This window comes from Malaclemys terrapin, chromosome 1, assembly GCF_027887155.1.
Source record: "Malaclemys terrapin pileata isolate rMalTer1 chromosome 1, rMalTer1.hap1, whole genome shotgun sequence".
In the NCBI taxonomy this organism is placed as follows: Eukaryota; Metazoa; Chordata; order Testudines; family Emydidae; genus Malaclemys; species Malaclemys terrapin.
The window spans coordinates 291,740,492-291,760,505 of record NC_071505.1 but is presented as its reverse complement, the minus strand read 5'-3'; the positions used below and the strand labels follow the sequence as shown (position 1 = coordinate 291,760,505).

The 20,014-nt window shown below is 39.7% G+C and overlaps 1 protein-coding gene across 7 annotated transcripts in view; it reads left to right on the top strand.

Moving 5' to 3' along the window:
- Positions 1-20,014, top strand: part of ENOX1 (ecto-NOX disulfide-thiol exchanger 1) — a 494,661-nt gene that overhangs the window by 100,858 nt on the left and 373,789 nt on the right. Inside the window, exon 1 of one of the 7 annotated variants that reach the window (XM_054014080.1) lies at positions 7,575-7,592. The exons of the other annotated variants lie outside the window; for them this stretch is intronic. The gene's annotated coding sequence lies outside the window, so the exon portion shown is untranslated. Of the gene's footprint in view, positions 1-7,574; positions 7,593-20,014 lie in introns of those variants that run through there. 7 annotated transcript variants of the gene reach the window in all.

The following is a 20,014-nucleotide window of genomic DNA, read 5'->3' as shown; positions in this document are numbered from 1 at the left end:
GCTGAAGTGTTAAACTGACTTTTGACAGCAGTAACCTCTTCTGCGGGTACAGAGAGAATATTTTGTGCATTACAGTGTATTCAACTGGTTTTGTTCAGTGATTAGTTCATTCAAAGTTAAGAAACCAATAGGGACTTAGGCAAAAAACAGGAAAGCTTGTTTTTCCTCTTCCAATCTGTGGATAAAATTTAGGTTTGAGAAGATGAGATCTACTAATTCTAAAATCTTGACGCATAAGGTGACCAGAAAAACAATCTGTTCAATTCGCTAAGCACAGAAGAATAATGGTTTAGATAGATAGATAAACTGTTTAATACCTAGGTTACTTTTAAATGCATAACATGTTTTGATAAACCTTTTTTTCTTATGTATCCAGCACACTGAAGGTACTTTATTTAATTAAAAAAATAATTAAAATGCTATTTTTGTGCATTTTAATTGATTTGAAAAGAGAGCTTGACTCAAATTGCAAGTAAAAATTAATCATCTAGTAAATAAGATATGCAACATTCACCATTTTCTAACATAATAAAAATGTAAAAATGTAAAAAGTAAGAATCTGAATAAGTGCAAGTTCAGATATCTAATTGCTTAAATAAACATGTATTATAGTAGTGCAGTAGTTCCATAACAACTTTTATTTAAACCTAGACCTTTCTAAGTCCTATAGTATTGACATGCATTGTCAGATTCCTTTGAAATTTGATGCTCTTCAGGAGGGTGCAGTATAGGGATAGTGATTGAAATTTGGGATTATTCGAATTAGGGGTTGTGGAGATATAAACCCTGAAAAAAATAGCTGTTTTTCAAAAAGCTTTTTTTTGCAGAGCTAGAGATAAAACTGTTGATGTGATGCAGGTCAAAACCATCTCAATCTGTGAAGTTTTACCCGAGGTAGTGTATGATACCCACTAAATCTTTGGGGGCCCCAATCTGAGCATAGTATGTAAGAACATGTTTGCTTCTTTGCTTGATAGATGTGTAGTCCAGAAGGATTGTATTGTGCATGCACCAATAAAGAAAAAAAACCTTGAGAGGATTTCTATGCAGCCACTTTGTACTTACCTGGTTAGTTTGAGGGAATGTGCCAATGCTACTGCCTCTGGTGAACATACCACCATTGACATTTCTAATCTGTACACCTGTCCAATAAAGATTTAATAATTCATAGCTTGCTGCAAATTGTCTCTGTTATAATGTGTTTTCATTTTATGGGGAGGTTTGCTGTGAACAGAGCAGAATATTTTTGTTTAATCAGATGGGGAGGAGCCAAAGACAGCAATTGGTGTGTATATGGGGGTGGAGGGTGGCAGGACAAGGACAGGGAGTGGGGTTGTGGCTGCAGAGGGGTTGGGCAATGAAGATGGGTGGTAGGCAAGTTTTGGACTGGTTGTTTGAGGAAATATCTGTATTGTAAGCCCCTGAGGAGCTGGGAAGGGAGGGAGTGGCTACTTGCTGAACTCAGGGTAGGTTAATGTGGTGTTTTCAAAGACACATAACATGGAGGTTTGGAACTGACAGTGCAGGTACCTTGACCACTGAAAGAGAAGAAATATGTGTGCTACCATATTTCCAATGTGTGGATTCTGGGTGATTCCTGGGTCATGAGGTTGCAAAAGTTTGTGAGAGAGCAAGGGGTATAGCATGACATGAGGACTGCTAACTGCAGGCTGATTTTGGAGGAGAGCGGTGGCCTGCGTTAGCATCATATTTTACCCACTCTGCAACATTTACATGGTGCCGTAAGAAGTTGTGATCTACTGGACATTGGGTGAGTCACTCGGGCAGAAATGATCTGGGACTTATTCCTGGTATACACATCAAATTATGTCTGAGAGCATATTTGGACTGCATCAGAGATTTGTGTCCAAGAGCAGTGATGGCTTTCTCTGACTTGTCTGAGCATCTACATAATTGCCTCAGTGACAATATGAAAGCTATTAATAAGTTCTAGAAGAACATTTTTGGGGAAATTTGAGGGTTCATGGTGTCACAGTTCAGGGCCACTGCACCTTCCTTCCCCCTCCCTGGCCCAGCAAGGGCACCCACTCTTGGGCAGAGAAATGAGCCCCTCCCTCCTGACCCCAGGGTATTTCCAGGCTGCACAGTTCCCTCCCTGCACTGTGAATTCCCCAGCAAGTCAGACTGCCTAAGCAGGCCTCCTTTCCCTTCTTCTCAGATGCTATAAACAGTGTCACTGCCCATGGTTTAAGGTTACCACGCAGCTTTTTCTAAGCAAGCACATTTATTTTTAAGGGACAAGCATTACAGAGAAAACATGTTAAAACAATAAAAGAACCTACATGCATGTTAAGTTTACCAGAGATCATCCACCACCTCTCTCCACAAGGGCTTGTGTAGGTGTCAGTCCTTCCTTAAGGATTGGTGCCTGCCCTTTGGACAGAAAGTCCTTTCCATTTGCTGGATCAGAACGAAGGCCCTGAGTCAGTTTAAACTCTGGCTATTTATCCAAAAGTCCTTTCATTGTCTGTTGGTCTCTGGCGAATCCAGTTTGAACCAGGATCGTTTGAAACTTGCCAAGGAGGTGTTACCTCTTTTGAGGTGTTACAATCTAAGTGAATTTGCCAAGCCACTCCTCCCACCCCTGTTCTTAGACCCTGGAGAGGCTGTGGTTACCACACTTCCCCAGGGAATTACACGCAATCCCTGGATTCTATTGCATTCTGGAGGTACACATGCGGCTCTTCCCCTTACTCACACATGTCAGAGTCTGCAAACATACATCTCCTCATATAATCACGGCTCTGTCACACACCTCCAAGTAATCCATGTGTGTTGCCGGCCCAACTTCTGCCTCCACTATTTAGTGTAAGAACACCTAATACACTGACTGCACCTGGATTGTATATAAATAATTTCCATTGGTTACTGCCAGCTGCAGGAGAACAGAGGGAAGATGATGTGGGCAACTGATTCTTTTTTTTTTCCTTTTTGTCCTTTTAGTGTTAGACAGAATCCTCTGGGTGAGAGTGAATGGGTGTGTGTGTGTGTGTAAGAGGAGTTAGAGAGCCTGTACATCTCAGCAACTGTGGCGTTGGCAAAGGAAAGTCCTGCACTTAGGAAGGAAGAATCCCATGCACTGCTACAGCCTGGGGACTGACTGGCTAAGCAGCAGTTGTACAGAAGAGGACCTGGGGATTACAGTGGATGAGAAACTGGATATGAGTCAGCAGTGTGCCCTTGTTCCAAAGAAGGCCAATGGCATATTGGGCTGTATTAGCAGGAGCATTGCCAGCAGATCGAGGGAAGTGATTATTCCTCTCTATTCGGCACTGGTGAGGCCACACCTGGAGTATTGCGTCCAGTTTGGGTCCCCCACTACAGAAGGGATGTGGACAAATTGGAGAGAGTTCAGTGGAGGGCAATGAAAATGATTAGGGGGCTGGGGCACATGACTTACAAGGAGAGGCTGAAGAAACTGCGATTATTTAGTCTGCAGAACAGAAGAGTGAGGAGGGATTTGATAGCAGCCCTCAAAGAGGATGGAGCTAGGCTGTTCTCAGTGGTGGCAGATGACAGAACAAGAAGCAATGGTCTCAAGTTGCAATGGGGGAGATCTAGGTTGGATATTAGGAAACTCTATTTCACTAGGAGGGTGGTGAAGCGTAGCACTGGAATGGGTTATTTAGGGAGGTGATGGAATCTACATCCTTAGAGATTTTTACGGCCCGGCTTGACAAAGGCCTGGCTGGGATGATTTAGTTGGGGTTGGTCCTGCTTTGAGCAGGGATTGGACTCAATGACATCCTGAGGTCTCTTCCAACCGTAATATTCTATGATTCTATGAAAGGTATGTGTGTGAATGGGTCTAATAGTGTGTTGCTGAAAGAGGGCAGAGTTAAGGTTGCATGGACAACTTTAACTGTGCATTTGCTGGTTTTCAGAAGTTTGTTTTGCTCAACTCAGTGTTCTGCAAGGGTATGATATACCACCAAGCACCTTAACTCTGCATTAACGTAGTTTTTGGCCATAGAATAGATATAGTGTACCCTTCTGGTTTGCAAAAAAAAGCATCATATTTAGTGTAAAAAGTATATTTGGTTGCACATCAATGTGTTTTAATGCTTACCAACTAATGAGACTCAACCTTTCTTTAGGAAAATAACTAAAAGGTACAAATACAGATCATGAGTAAAATCGATGATTTAAATCAAGGTTTTCTGTTTGCTGATTTTAAAGCATGATTAAAATTGGTGATTTAAATGCATTTGATTTTAATCAATATACCCTGATGAATGGGGGAACCTCAGACAGCGAGAGACGAAGTGTCTTGCCCAGGGTGATACAGTAAGATAATTTCAGAGCCAGCAAAAAACTCTCAGTCCTTTGCTGCCAGAATTCTAGCTGTAAGGCAGCTGGTACAACAGATCCTGAAATGCAAATTTTTCTGATTGTGTCTCCCTCATACTTCCAGGCTCTCGTCACTTCTTTCCTTTTCCTTACTTCTCTCCTTTTCATCTGTTCCATCTTCATGTTGTGCTTTTGTTCTATAATTTGTTTTTCTTCCCTGTTTATTTTGCCTTTTCACATCTTTAGTGTTTTCCTTGCCTTTTGGGTCTCCGGGGGGGTCAGCAGCAGTAGTGTTATACATGGGAGGGGTTACGGATGAAAGATGGAAATTCACTAGACCCAGTTTCCTTTTATGTATATATATATATACACACACACACACACACACACACACACACACACACACACACACACACACACACACACACACACACACACACACACACTCACTCTTCATAGAGCCTGTTCTAAAAGGAAACTTGCAGGCATTCTTGTAAGTTTCCCTTTGCATTCAGCTCTGTTGGGTGTCCCCTTTGACTTTGTGCCTTATGGGCACCTGCTTTGCAGTTCATGTCTAAACCTAACTGGAATAAGAACAAACTTGAACCTTATCCTATTCCTAAATAGAACTTAAACCTTTATTAAATTCTATACAGTGATCCTAGTGTTGTCTCTAATGTGACCCATACTTAGGCATGCACAAGCAGATATATACTAATAGGGATGCTACTTTGTCTGGACTATGTTTTGTTTTGCCTTGTGTGTCTGTGCTGGGGCTGTAGCAGAACTCCTGGAGCAGTAGGAGTAGTTCTGACCTAAAAGTTCCAGTTGTGAGTAGGGGAACAGGCAGCCATGGTTCATCTGTGGACCTGCAGACCTAGAATGTCGGCAAAATGGCCTTTTCCTGCCTTCCTTCTACCCACTGATGCCCTTTCCCAGAGTGAGGTGAGTTGCTCTCCTTTTCTTACTGTGCTGTGCAACACCCTCAGTTACTGAGAATTATGCTTTAAGTTTTACAGAGATACAATGTGCCAGAAGTAAAGCACTAAGCAATGTATGACTTCTTTGGCTTAGTTAATTTTCCATTGCTCCTGGGAACTACTGACTGCATGCACACAGCTGTTTGGGCACCACCCAGTGACAAAGTGATTCTTCACAAATAGCAAGCCTATAAAGCCATCAGTATTCAGGCTGTAGTGTATGAGATGCCAAGTACTGATGAGGAAGCCAAATTCTCTGAATCCTGTCATTTTGCCCAAGATTCCAGGAAGGAATGATTACATATGTGCACACATTCTTTGACAATCTACCAGGCATAGAGTATTTGTAAACGTAACCTCCAATGGAAAAATGGATTTGTATGATTTTTTTTAAACTAACAGTGGTTGTGTAAAAGTGCATTCCCATTTGACTCTTTGTCTGAAGTACTTTAAAAGTGAATGGGATGCACTTTAGTGTTTATGGCACATAAGTTTGTCAGGAACATGAAAGAAAAAATAAAAGATATTGTGTCAAATTGACCTCAGTTTATGTCAGCATAGTCCTGGTGGAGTGCCCTGATGGCAAACTCTTTTGCAAGGGTTCAGGTTATGGTGGCAGGCAGTAGCTGTGACTAATCTAGTTGATGGGAAGGGTGGATGTGATCAGCCAATGCAGTTCTAAATTGACAGCTCAGACTTTTTGAAAAGGCGCATAGCCAGTTTAGCCAGGGAATGCCCCAATTCAGCAGTTTCCCTCAAGGTTCCTATTGGCAGAGTTCTAGCAGGAATAAAAATATCCCCACTTGCTGGAAAGGGAATACAGAGTGATGATGCCTTCCCTTCCCATTGTCCATAGAAGACTTAGATGGCATAAGATGGTGTACTTGGTCTGTTAGTTTTTTGAAATTAGCTAGCAAGAGACTGAAGTTTAATGCATGGAACACTTGTTTGTTTAAATCAAATATAGATCAGAAAATGCCTCGTCTGTTCATAGATGCACTTGTTACAAAGGAAAGGGTGTTGTCAGCCTTACTGGGCACTTGCAGTGTTAAATTGCTAAAAATTATTAAGTGAAGAATCTGGTCATTTTTAGGGGGGAAATCTGTGTTTCATCTGTGAAAGCCTGTGCAAAACAACAGAAGAGTTGAAAAATTGACTCTTGTAACCTTGGAAATGTAACAGGTATGTTTTTACTGTAGCTAAATCTGAAATATTAAACCTCAAACTGGTGTTAAATTGTGACCGATTGACAGAAGCCGGGAAATTCAAGCTTGGGACTGACATTTGGTTGGCTCAGGGAATCAGATGAAGTGTGAGTTTAGGCAGCTTTTCAAAGAGCATATTAATGTCCTCAATTGAGTGAGACTACTTGCTATCTTGTAATTTTTTGTAACCTGTCCTAAGTTTTCTGAGTGGAGTCTAACCTGTAGTCACAAGGCTGAATCCTGAGCCTGGCTCTGGCCATTTTGCATTCTCCAGTGGTGCATGCTGGTCAGAAAAATGGCAGATCTTCCTGGGTAGCATGTGTAAAATCTGTGTATCTGATTCTTACACCACCTCCAGCCCCTTCTTGGCCTCTGGCGTAAGGCGGTCCTGGGGGTGGGGAGAATGAGGGATGGCCAAAACATAGAACCGTAGTTTGTGCTCGAGCTCTTGGGGCCATATCCAACTGGATATAGTTTAGAACAAACTTGAGGCTGCTGCAGTCTACAACAGGGGCTGAAACAGACCCCAGCCAGCCCAATAATAGAGAAGCTGAAAACAGCTTCTTTCTTCCCTGCCATCCAGATGTACCAAGCTCTTACCTTGAGTCCTGATCCAAACAACTCCCTTTCACTTCAGTGGGCTTTGAACAAGGCTCCTGGTGCACCTGGGGATTGAGGCAACACTGTATTTTAGTTAATGTCAATGGGCAGTAGTAGTTTTGAAAGTTTGTTTAGATAAAGCATCAGTTTCTGCAGGTTTCCCATGATTTGTGATTTACCCTTTGCTTTCTAAAATAGGTAACAGTTCTTGATTTTCTATCAGAGAGTATATTTCTGCTGTGATGTACCCTATATTTAACAAAGCTGTGCAAAAAATATTACCTGTTGACAATTTTGTTTATCTTATGCTGTACTTTTTGGTTTAGGTGTTGCAAATATTTGTCTCTGTTAGCAATGCTAGAAAGAGTGTTTAGAGTGGATGATTACAAGCAGCAGTACTTGGTTTAGTAATTCAAGTCTGAAAGCAATTCTTCCCTATGATTCACAGGAACAATTGTGGGCGAGTCACAGTGTGAAATACGCCGTATTTTATCAGGTAACCTACTATACTATAAATTGAAGATGTCAGTACTGCATTACACAACTGTCAGACTTTAAATTAGAGCACTAAATAGGAACTTAGAAATTGTCTTGGTTAATATTGCTTACCATTTATAGTTCTAGTGAAACCAAACCCAGATTTCATTTTGAACTAAGAAAAGTAAAGGAAAATGAGTAGAGTCCTTCTATTTCTGCAACTTGATTATTAAGGTGTGCATATAGTAAATGTACGGTACCATCATGGAGCAAGTGAATTTAGATCACCTAGTAAAATCCAGGTAACTGGATTATTGTGTAACTTCATCAATCATAAATGTTTCTCAATGACAATCTCTCATTCTGTAAACAGTTACTGTGTGTCATGCACGCATGGTGGTGCATGTAATGCAATATATTTACACACTTAATATAGATAATGAAAGGCTTCTTACACGACAATTCAAGGAACTGATACAAAGTAATCGCTTAACAAGTGTGATTGTCTACTAATTCTATTGCACCTTTGCACTCTGTGTATTTGGGGATATTTTGGGGCTGTCTCTTAAAATAGAGTGTAAGTATACATACTCATACTCTCCATACTTTCTATATAGATATTGATCTTGTACTCTTTATATATTCTGGCCCCAATGTTTCACAGTGATATATGTTGATATTTAATTCATTATGTTATGATTGGATCCATATTATTCTAGTCACTGTGGTTAACATCGGACACAAGTAACACATTGTTTTGTGTGAAGACAGTCTGCTAACCATAGTCTGCCACAAATTGGTCACGGCAGTAAGTCACTTGGATGATGACGAACCATAGCTAATGTCAACTTTTTGAACAGCTTACTCTTCCTGCCCTTGAAAACTGCCTCTTGCCGAAGCTAAATTTGAAAATGTAAATATGATGTGATTTGTTTATTGTCATGTGATTTAATTAGGCCAATAGATGGAGGCAAAGAAAAATTAGACAATTAAAACCATTTAAAAATGGAACCACTTTCTTGAAAAATTCTCTATCTGTAGAGTTTTGAGAAATCGAGCGTTTTTATTCTTGGAAATAGAGAGGGATGAAAAGTGGGCTCACAGGGTAATGCTGGTTACAGCTTCAATTATGGAAAGATTACTTATCTCCATAATTACCGTTATATTAACAGAAAGTTTTCATTTATTTATTTTGAAGTGTTCTTTGTTTACAAACCATCAAAAGTGTTCGAAAGTTTGACAATCACTGGCCTCTTATCATGGGTCTATGGTCAAGAATAAGTTTCAGCTTAATATTGCAGATATGCTCTGACCTACCTGGGGAAGAGCAAAGGTTGATTAAATTCACAAAATAAGGTTCTTTCCAGTTTTCTAAATATGTTACTCGGCTTAAAATTAATGCAGTTGTTTACTAGTCACACACATGCTAATGAATCCTGATAGTCTACATCGGCCCATTGTAAAGAACTTCACTGTCATCTCCATTATTACCCTGGCATTTTCCCGAAAAGGAAATAATTACTCTAGTGTTTATACATGTAAAGCAAAATGCTTTTGGATTTTTTTAATACATTCAATTTCAGTTACCATTAATTTAATTACATTTAATTAGTAAGACTATAAAAGAGCCACTGTATTTTTGCAAGCCTGTTTTCTAAACTTAAATCCCTAAGAGACCTGGGAGAAACTGATTGTGTTAAACAACAGTTGAATAGGTTTGGGGGCAAAAAAGAGACTATTGTACTGAAGCTGAGGGCTGAGTTTCCAAATGAGGGTCTATTATATTATGTAAGAATGAACTCTTAGGAAAACATTTACAAAAATGTAGATTAAAAGAGTTTGGGTGTTAATATGATTATTCTTTTTAGGTTTGGAGTCAATATTAACTATGTACAGCCAGTAGCCTCTGCCAATAATGAAAATAAAATATTTATATTAGTAAATTCATTTAAACTGTAAAATATTGAAATGTTTTTAATATGCCAAGTGATAGTGGTTTGTAAAAACTCAGGTTATTTTACAATTATAATGATCAACAATTGTGGGTATATCTTTACGTTCAAAAAGAATGGACTGAGATGTTAAATAGTGGCTAGCTTTAGCCCTCCAAGTTTTTTTTTTTTTTTTTTAAGCTTTGTCGAGTCCTGGGTAAGAATCCCCCTGGACTTGCAAGACAGACACAGCTGTAACATGAGGAGGGATAGATGGAGCACCAGTCTAGCTGAAGAGATTTCTGGCCTAAGGCTATTTCAGGCAGGAAAATGGATACTCTGTTTAAAAAAAAAACCTACAGGGCAATGTTAAGCTATTTGAAGACAGCTGCATGTTCAGCCTTTTTGGACAGTATGGTTAAGTGGTTAATTAAGTGGACAAGTCAAATCTCAGCAGGCCCTCAGGGAGAAGGCTGCCAGTACCTCAGCTTCCCATGAAAATTTTGGCAGCTGTGGTTCTGATGCCATAGCAACCTCATCTTGCAGAGTAGCTATGTGTATGATCTTCTGATATGGCTTCTAAAACCAATTTTATTGGATTTCCCCCAGTCGTGGCCACCCACAGGCAAACGTTTAAAAAAAATGCAACTTTTGAAACCAAAATTCCACTGCAGCGTACTTTTTGTATTTTTCCCCATAGTACATAACTAATAACATACTTGTGAATAAGTGAAGATTGTTCTTATAATTGCCCTGACCCTCTTACCAAATTCATTCAGTGACACAAGCTGTAGATTATGACCTAACAATTGTTTCCTTGACGACAAATTGAAGTACTACAACAGCATGTTGAGGTATCAGTGGATGAATCAGGTAAGAGCGGGAGGTTGATTAAAGAAGGAGAAACTGCCTACTTTCACAAAGGAATCAGTATTGAAGGGGAAACATGTGTAGGAGCGTGGCCCAGAGCCTTAATGAAACACGATAAAAACAGCTAGAGTTTTAGGTGCTTCCAAGGTGCACCCAGTATCCCCAGGTTATCTAAGTACAGAAGTATCTGTGTGTATCTTGGAACTGGGGACACTTTGCAAGTAACTAAACAAATAAATAGTTGGGGCTAGTTCTTCATCTTCAGTGGAGCTACACCAAATTTCACCAGGTGAGGATCTTGCCCAATGAATTTAACTGCAAGAAACTGAGGGTATCAGTGTATTTCCTGACCCACATTCCACCAAATAATTCAGCAGTAGGCTTGTAAACTCTTTTGCACAGGGATACTGTATTTCTTTGTATTTGTACAGTAGCTAGTACAATGGGGCCTCTGAGTTCTGCAATATTGAATATATAATAAAGCTTTTTTAAGTACATTCTGTAGCATACAGCACTGTAGAACACAGTCATTTTAATTAAGGTTTATTGTGTCAATATTTGCATCTTGAAAGGTCTTTGCACAATTAGTACCATAAAGTGGATCTGGTTCTGATCTCACACTAGCATAAATCTGGAATAACTCAATTAAAATTAGTGGAGTTGCGCCAGTTTTATAGTACAAGAGAGATCAGAATCCAGCCCAGTCATTTCAGTGGGGATTTTCAGATCAAAAGTCATCTTTACAAAAACCCCCAAATTACAATGTTACATGATATACTGTATCACAACAGCTTTAAGGGAATATGTAGTTATTTGGGGTAAATGTTTCAGGATTAAAAAAAAACAAAAAAAAAACAACCAACCCTCAGCACTTACCGCAATAAGAGTTAATTTCATTCTCATCATGAGAGCTTGCATTGGGAATATTGTGCATTGCCTTAGCTCAGATGTTATTTCCAATAAATATGGAAATAATGGCTCACAGTGCTGCAACCTGTTAGGAGATCTCGTGGGAAATCTCATAAGATTACGTGATGGGTTTGAAATTAATCCATGTCCCCACTGTATTTACACAATATACCATTGTTTCTCTGCCTGCTCACAGGGAAAGGTAAACACTACAGTCCTAAATTGGTAGGGAACCTGCAGCAATAAATTCTCCCAGTAGGAACTAAATTTCTTTGTATTAAAGCAAGCAATAGACAAAATAGATTATGTACCTTTTTTATACTATGGACATTAGACATACCGCTGTTTGTCCTTTTAAATTACAGTTTGTAACTCTCTTATTTGCATCACTTTCTGCAGACATTAATTTGCATTATCCTCATCAAAATCTGAAGGAAATAAAGAAGGATTAAAAGTGAATGGAGAGCATCTTCCTTTTATTAGTGGATGTTGCCCAGCCGTGTACCTAACATCTGTCATTCTTAGCCTGCTTCTGTTCAGGTTTGCAGGGCTGTGACTCTTTTAGCCAAACCAATCTCCCCATTGACTTTACCAAGGTGCAGTGGGGATTATCAAGCCAGAGATATTTTGTCAGACCTGTACCCAGTGAATCACCCTGTGACACTGGCTGACCAGGTGCCAGCTCTTGCCAAGGTTTTAGGCCTTAGCCAAGTACTGACAGATTCATTGCTAAAAACCAGTCTGTTTCACATAAGAATGTAAGAACGGCCATACTGGGTCAGACCAAAGGTCTATTTAGCCCAGTATTCTGTCTGCTGACAGTGGCCAATGCCAGGTGCCCCAGAGGGAATGAACAGGTAATCATCAAGTGATCCATTCCCCGTCGCTCATTCCCAGCTTCTGCAAACAGAGGCTAGGGATACCATCCCTGCCCATCCTGGCTAATAGCCATTGATGGCCCTATCCTCCATGAATTTATCTAGTTCTTTTTTGAACCCTGTTATAGTCTTGGCCTTCACAACATCCTCTGGCAAAGAGTGCCACAGGTTGATTGTGCGTTGTGTGAAGAAATACTTCCTTTTGTTTGTTTTAAACCTGCTGCTTATCAATTTCATTTGGTGACCCCTAGTTCTTATGTTATGAGAAGGAGTAAATAACATTTCCTTATTCACTTTCTCTACACCAGTCATGGTTTTATAGACTTCTATCATATCCCCCATTAGTTGTCTCTTTTCCAAGCTGAAAAATCCCAGTCTTATTAATCTCTCCTCACATGGAAGCCGTTCCATACCCCTAATCATCTTTGTTGCCCTTTTCTGAACCTTTTCCAATTCCAATATATCGTTTTCGATATGGGGTGACCACATCTGCACACAGTATTCAAGATGTGGGTGTAACTATGGATTTATATAGAGGCAATCTGATATTTTCTGCCTTCTTATCTATCCCATTCTTAATGACTCCCAACATTCTGTTCGCTTTTTTGACTGCCACTGCACATTAAGTGGATGTTTTCAGAGAACTATCCACAGTGACTCCAAGATCTCTTTTTTGAATAGTAACAGCTAATTTATCTATAGTTGAGATTGTTTTCCCATGTGCATTACTTTGCAATTAATTAACATTAAATTTAATCTGCCATTTTGTTGCCCAGTCATGCAGTTTTGTGAGATCCTTTTGTAGCTCTTTGCAGTCTGCCTTGGACTTAATTATCTCAAGTAGTTTTGTATCATCTGCAAATTTTGCCACCTCACCTGTGTTAGAATGGTTAAAATGGGTATTGGACTTATAACAATGTGTTTAGATTTCATAAAGTGCTTGTAAATTGCTGCATGGATGACTCTCAATTATAATTTCTTTATCAAATGCTATAAGATAATATTTAAGTTTTTGCTTTATGACAGTAAAAAATATTCACTCTGAAACTGAGAACCCAGTCAGAAGGGATTGTCTCCTAACCATCAAAAAAGGCCTATCAAAACTAAATGGGCCATTGGGGGACATCTCAATACAAAGACTTTGATTTCCCTTTCACACCCATGAAGAGGCTACATGCGAAAGGGTTTGTCCCATCAACTTGAATTCTGGAAGAAGGAAACAAACATAGCTGTCAAGAAAATTTTTCATCTCTCTTCTGCTGTTTGGACTCTCATGGAGCTGGAGCTACAGAACAGAAGCAGAGATCCCTCTGGGTCAACCGAGGTTAGCCCTAAGGACATTCAGAGCTGACATATTGCTACAACTCTGTACCTTTTAAAACCATAGACTGTAACTCATTTGTTTATGTATGCTTGCCTACTTTAACCTTGTTATAACTCTCTCATTTCTTTTTCCTAGTTAATAAATCTTTAGTTAGTTTATTACAGAACTGGTTACAAGTATTGTCTTTGGTGAGAGATCTAAGGTACAAATTGACCTGGGTAAATGACTAGTCTCTTGGGACTGGGAGCAACCTGAATATTTTGTGATTTTTGGTGTATAGCAACCAGCTAGCACTAAGTCCAGCTTGCCTGGGTGGCAAGACACACTGGAGTGCCCAAGGGGACTGTCTGTGAATCCACAATAAGACTATTATAGTGCTTCAGGAGTTCACATTTGTTACTGGGTTGGTAAAATCTAGTGATAGAACAGACAACCAGTTCGGGGTCTCTGCCCTGGTACTTGACAGTCTCCCCTGAGCAAAGGTGCTGGAACTAGGGGTGCTAAGGGTGCTGCCGCACCCCTGGCTTGAAGTGGTTTCCATTATATACAGGGTTTACAATTTGGTTCAATGGCTCCCAGCACCCTCACTATACAAATTGTTCCCAGCACCCCTGCCCCTGAGGTTGACACTCATAGTCATGAGCCACACTAGACAGCATGACTGACCCAACAAGCATATGACAGTCCCCAGCCTCTGGGTTAGTATCTAACAGTGAATATTGGCTGATCTTGATCCAATAAGCTAATAAATATTCATGAAGCTGTTAAGAATTTTAAAGGCAAAATAAGGGTGATATATGTCTGGTTTCCTTCCTTTGACCTGAGCTATCCTGGAGCTTTCTCTCTTCCCATTACAAATTTCTTTCCTTTTCCAGTAGCACCATGTTCTGTTCTGGAGCCTTTCCAGCTCCTTCTGTAAATTCCTTCTCTTCCCTGAAAAAGAATTCCCTACCCTTCATCAGCTCTCCTGGATCTTCTCTATTGGTTTTTCTCCTTTCCCTGATGACTTCTCGGCCTATGCAATTTCCTTTTCTTTGTTCCTTTTCTCTTTCCCTCCCTCTTAAGTAAACCCAATATTACCTTTGAATGACCATCAGCTGCAGGAGAACAGACAAAAATGAAGTGATCAGGCAAATCCATTTCTTAACTGACTAGAAAACATTTGTGCAATCTCGTTTATAAATCAAGATAGTTCAAGAAAAATTTAGATACAGGCATAAACCGTCTTTGCAGCTACACAGAGCTCTTCTTCAGACCTGCAGAAGACCGGAAGAAGAGCTCTGTGTAAGCTCCAAAGCTTTTCTCTCTCACTAGCAGAAGTTGGTCCAATAAAAGATATTACCTCACCCACCTTGTCTCTCTAATGTCTTGGGACCAGCACAGCTACAACACTGCACACAACAGCAGCTCTAATTGAAAAAGTAAAAATTGGACTTGCTTACTTAGCAGAACTGACATTGTGTATATCCAGGAGTCAGATCTGCTGAGATTATTGTCAAAATATGATGCATACATGGCTCCCTTTTATTATTCTTACTGAAGAAGAAGCTGGGTGGAAAAAAACCGTATTCCACTAACTTTGCCCATATTAAGACTTTATAGATTGCCATCTGCTTTGACTTATTCACTTTTTGTAAACCTTCAGTGTGTATTTTACAACAGTCTCTCTTTATATTTGTACCGTCTGTCTGTGAACCATATGAGTAGCTTCCCTGTGTTTTGTTGTTCTTGGCAGCCATATACCTGGGAAATCTTGATTTTTACAGTTCACTTGTATCTTAATTTTTTTTCCCTTGGGGGTTTTATTGCTTTCTTTCTGTTAACGCTGCTGAGCTAACAAAGCTAATGTGGGGTGAGGTACAAGATTCTACTCCATCTTCTTTCTGCTGTTGGTTTATTATGCATCACCAACAGGATTGTTTACTAAATTGCAATCAACTAATCCTATAATACTATTAAAGAGCCAAAGGGTTACACAGGTACCTCTGAGAGCACAACGCCAAGACCGTGGGGTTTCAGAAGTATTGCTGTGGGCCTGAGGAATTCTCATTACCGGCAATGATGCAAAAGATGGAAGGAACTCAACTTGACTCTCAGAGCCAACATAGAGTTAGTGGGGCTGGGAGTTCAGAAAAAATCATATTGTTTAGTTTACAAGTGAAATAATTTCCAGTTGAATTGTGTTTCACTCTTTTATATATAGAGAAATTTAATAATTTAAAGGTATCTCCTCACATTTCTGAGTTACTGAAGAAATATGAACCTGAATTGTACTTCTGTGTTTAAAGTACAGCTTGAAAATTATGTTGAACACATAGTTATTTATCCATTTGTCAGTTGTAGCAAATTTAATACTACACTATGTGCACCTAAACCTTTATAACTGAGTGTTTTCTGAAGTCTGGTTACACGGAAGTCCCACAGAAGATGTGCTGTTAAAAAAAAAACAAAACATTTTTGGCTTCATGTACCATAATGTGTATTTGTTCAAACAAAGAAATGCTTATCTGTTGAAATGATAGCAGTGATATATTACTTTGGCTTTCATGCTTACCTACTATTTCCTTTTTGGCATTAAATCCTTGGCTGAATCAATTGAGTAGATAGACTCAAAAAAGTTAACTTGATGCCTTTTCCAGCAGAGCTTCTATAACTGGCGATAAAAAGGAAAATTAGGCATCCAAGGGGCCATCTAGTATAGGTTAGACGTCACTGACTAGATAAAGGACTGTAGCGTTTACCTTTTCTTTTTCTAACTGTATTAATTTCAAAGGGTGTACAGGTCCTCTCCTTTCACTGTCATGAGTGTGCCACATTAGATATCAACAGTGTAGCCAACCATCTGTTGAATCTAAATAGCATGCAAATTATTCTTCTTTTCATACTTTTCCTAACTAATTAAGGGTAATATTGCATATGCTTTCTTAATCCATCTGAAAAATGACTAACTCAACAATAACTCTTTAGTACTCAAGTCATTTCTTAATTTCTTTTGTCACTGACTTTAAAGTTCAAGGGCCTGTTTTACTTTGCATCAGACAACAACAATTTCTCTCTGTTTAACACGAAGTATGCAGAACTTGTATTTTCCATTTTAATGACTTATTTTGAGATTCATCGGTCTTTTGCCCCTCGGTGCATACATGGTTTGCAGGACAGGAGTATGCAGCTCAAAAAACAAAACAAATAACAGCAATCAGTTTGAAAAATGGAAAGTATACAAAACAAAAATTAATAGTATTAGAATATTTGTGTATAAGATAAAATAATTAGGAACACTTATACCATTACTGGTCAACATACTGAACTTATTACAGTTATTGCCATATGCTTGCTAAAACTTACTATATAATACAAGGTTATGGTCCTCAAAATACAGGAAAGTGAAATTCCTGTACATCAACTTTGATCTGACAGGCCAGCTTTTTCATGTGGGATGATTCTATACTCAATTATTTCTTATCTCTTCCTTTCCTATGTATTGTGATATGATTATCAGCATAAAGGATAACCATGAGTGAACTCTCCAAAAGAATTACTCTGTCGTTTTTAAGCTGGAGGGAGCATAGTCTAGTGACTAGAACACAGAAATCAGAAGTTCTGGGTTCTCTTCCTTACTCTGCTACTGAGTCACCTAGTGCCCTTCTACAAGTCACGTGTGTGTGTGTGTCCGTCCCAGTTTCCATATCTGTAAAATGGGGATAATTATACTGATAATGATGATTACAATTATTATTTGTAAATTTAGTAGTATTATAAAGTATTCTCCGAAGTGTGATTTTTCTTTTTCCCCTTAGGGCACAATCCTGCATGGTTCTGTAAGATCCTTACAGTAGGTGCCAATGGACTGCTCCATGCTCCTCAAATGAACTCCTTTTTAGAGCACGATCCTACAAAGGCAAAAACACCCTCAACTCCCATTAAAATCAGTGGAAGTTGAGGGCACTTAACACCTTTCAGGAACTGAGCCCTTCTCAAGTTCGATGCTCTGAGCTAGAGTTTTGGTACATCTTATTTTTTGCTTCTCACTCTAATGAAATGGAAGTAACAGTAGTACTGCCTCATAGAGTTCTTAAATTATTAGGTTTGTGATGATCTTTTGCCCAAAAGAAAATATTCTGTTTGTAAGAGGTGCCTGACAAAATGGTTTTGGAAATGTGAACTTCCCCACATTGCTTTTGATAAAAAGTATCTCTGGGACATTAGTATCCATGTCAGTGATGTACAGCCAATCGTTTAACAAGGTGCTCTCCCCAGAACTTTCTTAGTCTCTAAAAAAACCTGGTGTGCCTGGGGTGCATTAGCTTACAGAAGGGAGGGAATGGGGAAACTATCAATATATTTTCAAATTTAAATAAAAGGGATTTTCTCTGGATCATAAGAACAAAGGTAGTTCTACTTGGCAAACAAACTTCTGTTAAATACACTTCACTGGAAATGTTTATATTCTGTGACCTTGCTGTCTTTTTATTGGTGGTTAGCATAAATGGGCACGTTCTCCAGAAAAATTACAGCAGTTACCAGTTAATTAAACAAAAGAACAACCTGTGTCTATTGCTGGAAGAGCTCATCTCCTGCACCTGGTGTGGCTAATACCCCAACTTCATTTCTGCATTACTTCCTGAGCCTGGGGACCTTCCCCTATGGGAGGAACCATGTTGTTTGGGAGCTGTTAGGGTTTGTTCCATGATACACTCGCTCACTCACTGAGCCAGCACTGGCAATCTGTTACAATACATTCTTCCTGAAAAAAATATTCTGAGTATGCCGATAATGTTCAACCTGGATAGTTTGAAATGGGAATGAAGGAGGCAAAGGCATTTTTGTGAAGCCTGGGGGCATCATCTTTTGGGAAACCATGTGACATTGGTTGGAATCTGGTCCATTGCACACATGAAGAAATTGCTCTTCAGAATATTGTGATGAGCCTTAAGGGTGAGTCACCTCCGGTAGGTGTAGTTTGTAATAGCATCTTGAAAGTGATCAGAGTCCATCAGTGACAGGGAAATCTCCTCAACCCGCTCTTTGCTGTTCCCCTTGAATTTCCTGCAAGGTCCCTGTAACAGATCTAGTCAAATGCCCCCTCTCGGACATCACCAGACTACTCTGTAGAAATCTAAATGCTGAATCCCTCATGTGCTGTAAATCTCGGGTGTCTGAACAGAGTCCAGGTGCTGCCCCTGGTTTTCGATCTCTAGGCACACTTTTGAGATGCAGATTTTCTGCCTAGTACCCCACCTGAAAGTTGAGACCTCCACATCCAACTGCCCAGCCCCTGGGACTCCTCAGGTTCCTCCATAGCTTGAGCACACCTTCACGCAGAACTCCAGCTGTGTAATGTTTGGGATCCTCAGGTTAACTGTTTGAGGGCAAGAGATAGGTATAACATATCACACAGTCAAACTTTGCACAGGATTCTAAATCACCATTGCTCTTTACTAATAGCACAAAAAATACACAGATCTAGACAAATATAATAAGCCTTATGTGCATTTCCCTGTCTCAGTTTCCTTACCACTCTGGTGCACTCTTTGGGCTGGGATCAGAGTCCGCTGGGGATGTCCTTGATCCTTCTGATACAGCACATGGCTTATTTTCTCAGCCTTGGAGCACCCCCCATCTCTCCCCAAGTCTGCTTGCTTTTACTGATCTTGGTTGGTTCTGCAGCTAATCTGCTCACCCTGCCACAAAAGCATTGCCATCTCGTCTCCTCTCTTGCCCAAAATTTCTTGAGTAGGTCTGTGAGTCTCCTCTCTGACACAGCTAGTCTCTGTGGTTTCTAAAGGCTAGCATCATCAACACCTTCTTGGCTTTGTTCTGGATTTGGGGATTTGGAAGGAAAAAAATGGACATTTGTTGAATTCTGAGGACCCACCACTGTACGTGGTCTGGTGTTTGATAGCAAGGGTGGAATCCACACAGACATAGAGGTATTCAAAAATATAGCAATAACATTAGAACAACTTCATAGCATCATCCAGCATTTCCAAGTTGTACATGCAGATTCCCCAAATTGTCACAGCTCTCAGTGACCTTTCTAGCATGCCACTGCTTTATCTGAAACTTTATTACAAGGAAATCATTAGGGAAACAAAGAAATCTATCCTGGCTAGATAGCTATTACGGTGTTACTAAGAACAGAAAATTTTGGAACATAAAATTTCAGTAGCTTTGTTGTGACCACAACATTATTCTATCTTTCCTGTCTTTATGTGTTGTCTTTTTTCTAAAATGGTCATGAGGAAATGAAATGCTCTGTGATCAGCAGCCTGCCCTTGTCCTGACCTCCTTCTAATGGCGACCCTGTGTTTGCTGTTATATTGGCCACCTGCTTCCCTTCAAAGCATCCTCATGCAAAACACAATCAATTCAGAATAATCATTGTATATTTGGAAACGACAAAGCAATTCTCAGAGTCCCACTGATTAGTTTGTATAGCAACCCTACTGTATGTTCTCTCTGCTGCTGGAAAGGCTGGTAGCTGTTTGGCAAGCTGCAGAAGAAGTTTCTTTTCAATAAGCGCTTTTAT